Source organism: Schistocerca gregaria, unplaced genomic scaffold (assembly GCF_023897955.1).
Source record: "Schistocerca gregaria isolate iqSchGreg1 unplaced genomic scaffold, iqSchGreg1.2 ptg000623l, whole genome shotgun sequence".
In the NCBI taxonomy this organism is placed as follows: domain Eukaryota; kingdom Metazoa; phylum Arthropoda; class Insecta; order Orthoptera; family Acrididae; genus Schistocerca; species Schistocerca gregaria.
In genome coordinates this window covers 870,001-875,000 of record NW_026062011.1, presented here as the reverse complement: position 1 = coordinate 875,000, position 5,000 = coordinate 870,001, and the positions used below count along the sequence as shown (strand labels likewise).

The following is a 5,000-nucleotide window of genomic DNA, read 5'->3' as shown; positions in this document are numbered from 1 at the left end:
CGGCCCCTGTTCCATTACTTTGTGTCCAACGGCCCGACGGCCGATGGGCGTCGTACGGCTCCACACCGGAGCGGACAGGCACTCGGGCGAAAGTCATTCAAAACCGGCGCCAGGCGCCAGGTGCCGCAGGCCAGCCGCTCCAGAGCTTCAGCGCTCGTACCACACAACACCACTTGCGCTAGTTTTGAGAGGCACGCGTGGTTCCGCACGCGGCGCACGGCTACTGCCGTACAGGTAGCGTGTTGCGCGACACGACACGCACATCGAAAGACATGCAGTCTAGTCGGTAATGATCCTTCCGCAGGTTCACCTACGGAAACCTAACACGCGATCTAGTGTTCTAAATGATCAAGTTTGGTCATCTTTCCGGTAGCATCGGCAACGACAGAGTCGATGCCGCGTACCAGTCCGAAGACCTCACTAAATCATTCAATCGGTAGTAGCGACGGGCGGTGTGTACAAAGGGCAGGGACGTAATCAACGCGAGCTTATGACTCGCGCTTACTGGGAATTCCTCGTTCATGGGGAACAATTGCAAGCCCCAATCCCTAGCACGAAGGAGGTTCAGCGGGTTACCCCGACCTTTCGGCCTAGGAAGACACGCTGATTCCTTCAGTGTAGCGCGCGTGCGGCCCAGAACATCTAAGGGCATCACAGACCTGTTATTGCTCAATCTCGTGCGGCTAGAAGCCGCCTGTCCCTCTAAGAAGAAAAGTAATCGCTGACAGCACGAAGGATGTCACGCGACTAGTTAGCAGGCTAGAGTCTCGTTCGTTATCGGAATTAACCAGACAAATCGCTCCACCAACTAAGAACGGCCATGCACCACCACCCACCGAATCAAGAAAGAGCTATCAATCTGTCAATCCTTCCGGTGTCCGGGCCTGGTGAGGTTTCCCGTGTTGAGTCAAATTAAGCCGCAGGCTCCACTCCTGGTGGTGCCCTTCCGTCAATTCCTTTAAGTTTCAGCTTTGCAACCATACTTCCCCCGGAACCCAAAAGCTTTGGTTTCCCGGAGGCTGCCCGCCGAGTCATCGGAGGAACTGCGGCGGATCGCTGGCTGGCATCGTTTATGGTTAGAACTAGGGCGGTATCTGATCGCCTTCGAACCTCTAACTTTCGTTCTTGATTAATGAAAACATACTTGGCAAATGCTTTCGCTTCTGTTCGTCTTGCGACGATCCAAGAATTTCACCTCTAACGTCGCAATACGAATGCCCCCGCCTGTCCCTATTAATCATTACCTCGGGTTCCGAAAACCAACAAAATAGAACCGAGGTCCTATTCCATTATTCCATGCACACAGTATTCAGGCGGGCTTGCCTGCTTTAAGCACTCTAATTTGTTCAAAGTAAACGTGCCGGCCCACCGAGACACTCAACTAAGAGCACCCTGGTAGGATTTCAACGGGGTCCGCCTCGGGACGCGCAAGCACGCCTTCGGCTCGCCCCACCGGCAGGACGTCCCACGATACATGCCAGTTAAACACCGACGGGCGGTGAACCAACAGCGTGGGACACAAATCCAACTACGAGCTTTTTAACCGCAACAACTTTAATATACGCTATTGGAGCTGGAATTACCGCGGCTGCTGGCACCAGACTTGCCCTCCAATAGATACTCGTTAAAGGATTTAAAGTGTACTCATTCCGATTACGGGGCCTCGGATGAGTCCCGTATCGTTATTTTTCGTCACTACCTCCCCGTGCCGGGAGTGGGTAATTTGCGCGCCTGCTGCCTTCCTTGGATGTGGTAGCCGTTTCTCAGGCTCCCTCTCCAGAATCGAACCCTGATTCCCCGTTACCCGTTACAACCATGGTAGGCGCAGAACCTACCATCGACAGTTGATAAGGCAGACATTTGAAAGATGCGTCGCCGGTACGAGGACCGTGCGATCAGCCCAAAGTTATTCAGAGTCACCAAGGCAAACGGACCAGACGAGCCAATCCGATTGGTTTTGATCTAATAAAAGCGTCCCTTCCATCTCTGGTCGGGACTCTGTTTGCATGTATTAGCTCTAGAATTACCACAGTTATCCAAGTAACGTGGGTACGATCTAAGGAACCATAACTGATTTAATGAGCCATTCGCGGTTTCACCTTAATGCGGCTTGTACTGAGACATGCATGGCTTAATCTTTGAGACAAGCATATGACTACTGGCAGGATCAACCAGGGAGCTGCGTCAACGAGAGCTGAGCAGCCGGCCGCCCGGGAGTGTGTCCCGAGGGCCCGCGCGAACACGCAAGCGTCCGCTCAATTATTCTGCAAACAGGAGGAGGCTGAGCTCCCCTGCACGATACACCTCGAAACCCTCTCAGGTCCCGGCGGCGCGCAGCGCCGTCCTAAGTACTTGGTCGGGTTCGAGAGAGGCGCAATCGCCCGGAGATAGGCGAGTAGACGCTTTCAGTGCGAACACCCGTGCTCCCAACTGAGCTTGCCGCTGCCGACAGAGGCCCGGGAGCGTGCTGTCGTGGCATTGCCGGCGGGAAACAACACGCGCCACCTACGGTGACCGGCAGCTCCAACGCCAGCGCCACAGAAGGGCAAAGCCCCACTTGGGTGCAGAAGCGAACTCTCCCAGCACAGCGCACGCGCCAACACGTCCGCAGAGCTGCGATACAAACCACCTGCGAGAACCGCTGGGGGCGACCGAGCAGCAGACGGCGTCGCGACGCCGAGTGCCGGGCGGCGGCGCATCCTCAACGCACACAGTCCGCAATCGGACCAGCACACTGCAGATGTCCACCGCGCTTCGCACCGGGCTCGGCAGAACCCACTTTGGCCGCCTGGCGCCGCGCGCCGGGTGCGCCGGCGCGTAGCTGGGACGCCAGCCGGGCCCGTCGGCCGGCGCTCCTGCCACTGGGCGCCCCCCACCAGCCGGCTGTAGTGCGTGCGCTCACGCAGCGCGCGGCCAGCACGCCGCGCGGCCCCCCCTCACCGGCCGGGGACTGTCCCACCAAGCCACAGCCTCGTATCGCTTCATACCCACATGGCCAACTCAGGTTCGGGGGCATGGCGGGTACCGCCGAAACAACCGGTTCACAGATGTACCGATCGTCGCTATCACCGATGCACCTGCAGCGCGAACAACCGCTCAACAACTGATTTCCAGTTCATTTGCGGATCTTTGGCAGCAAACGTATACGTCAATCAACATTTGCGAAATCTACGATTCTGGCATGCCTGCATGTTATGTGTCACGACACGCTACATCAGCCCATATACACACTACGGCACGTACACGAGAGAACACGTGGAAGATGGTCCGCGCACGTGTGCAATGTCCCTTGCGCGGTCGACTGTCAACCGGCCTCTGTAGCATGTCGCAGATGTGGAACGCGGTCCACCGTGGTATCATGTTGTGTGGGGCAATACGATTAAATAGGAAAACCCTCGTCGCTACATCAACAGACGGCTCACGCTGATTCCCGGCAGAGGGAGGGGGGGGGGGCCAACATGCAATACTTTCGTCCGTACCTACCACATGTCTCTACGGCGTACAACAGTGCAATCTCGCTGTAATGGGGAGACGAGACAAGTAGCATCGTGCACAACATATGGCCCTTATGATTCGCCATTGTAGGGCGCAGCCGGTGTACGGTCAAGCATGTGCCACATTATGTCACTCAGTACGTAACGACGGATGATCAGTGTGGGTTACGCGTACATCAGCGGACAGTCCACACAGGCCGTACCACAACGTACACTGACTGCATCGACAACCAAATGCAACTGAACAGCTGCAAGGCTCATTTCACAAACAAACGCCTGACCGACCAGCTTGGAAGGGCAGGAGGGGAGGGCGATATTCGTTCTGTAGCGTTACACCCTTCCAGTGGTTAGCGGGACTGTGTAGAAAGTACGCAACACTCGAAAGACATTTACGTGAGGGTACGCACCATGGCATCGAGAAATACACATGACACCAGAGGATCCAAGCAGTGAACTATGTTCAGAGGGTTGCTGTTAGGCAAAGCTACATTCCTGTGACGTTACATGTGACAGTTAAGGTGCAGTGTAAGTTAGGTTAAGGTGCAGTGTAAGTTAGGTTAAGGTGCAGTGTAAGTTAGGTTAAGGTGCAGTGTAAGTTAGGTTAAGGTGCAGTGTAAGTTAGGTTAAGGTGCAGTGTAACTTAGGTTAAGGTGCAGTGTAACTTAGGTTAAGGTGCAGTGTAACTTAGGTTAAGGTGCAGTGTAACTTAGGTTAAGGTGCAGTGTAACTTAGGTTAAGGTGCAGTGTAACTTAGGTTAAGGTGCAGTGTAAGTTAGGTTAAGGTGCAGTGTAAGTTAGGTTAAGGTGCAGTGTAACTTAGGTTAAGGTGCAGTGTAACTTAGGTTAAGGTGCAGTGTAAGTTAGGTTAAGGTGCAGTGTAAGTTAGGTTAAGGTGCAGTGTAACTTAGGTTAAGGTGCAGTGTAAGTTAGGTTAAGGTGCAGTGTAACTTAGGTTAAGGTGCAGTGTAACTTAGGTTAAGGTGCAGTGTAACTTAGGTTAAGGTGCAGTGTAAGTTAGGTTAAGGTGCAGTGTAACTTAGGTTAAGGTGCAGTGTAACTTAGGTTAAGGTGCAGTGTAACTTAGGTTAAGGTGCAGCGTAACTTAGGTTAAGGTGCAGCGTAACTTAGGTTAAGGTGCAGCGTAACTTAGGTTAAGGTGCAGCGTAACTTAGGTTAAGGTGCAGCGTAACTTAGGTTAAGGTGCAGCGTAACTTAGGTTAAGGTGCAGCGTAACTTAGGTTAAGGTGCAGCGTAACTTAGGTTAAGGTGCAGCGTAACTTAGGTTAAGGTGCAGCGTAACTTAGGTTAAGGTGCAGCGTAACTTAGGTTAAGGTGCAGCGTAACTTAGGTTAGGGGCCAACGTGGGTTAGGTTAGGGGCCAACGTGGGTTAGGTTAGGGGCCAACGTGGGTTAGGTTAGGGGCCAACGTGGGTTAGGTTAGGGGCCAACGTGGGTTAGGTTAGGGGCCAACGTGGGTTAGGTTAAGGGCCAACGTGGGTTAGGTTA

General features: G+C 53.8%; 1 non-coding gene across 1 annotated transcript; it reads right to left on the bottom strand.

The window, feature by feature from the left end:
* Positions 1 to 287: 287 nt before the first annotated feature.
* Positions 288 to 2,178, bottom strand: LOC126317253 (small subunit ribosomal RNA). Its single transcript, XR_007556525.1, has one exon. It is a non-coding gene; the product is annotated as a small subunit ribosomal RNA (ribosomal RNA).
* Positions 2,179 to 5,000: the final 2,822 nt, after the last annotated feature.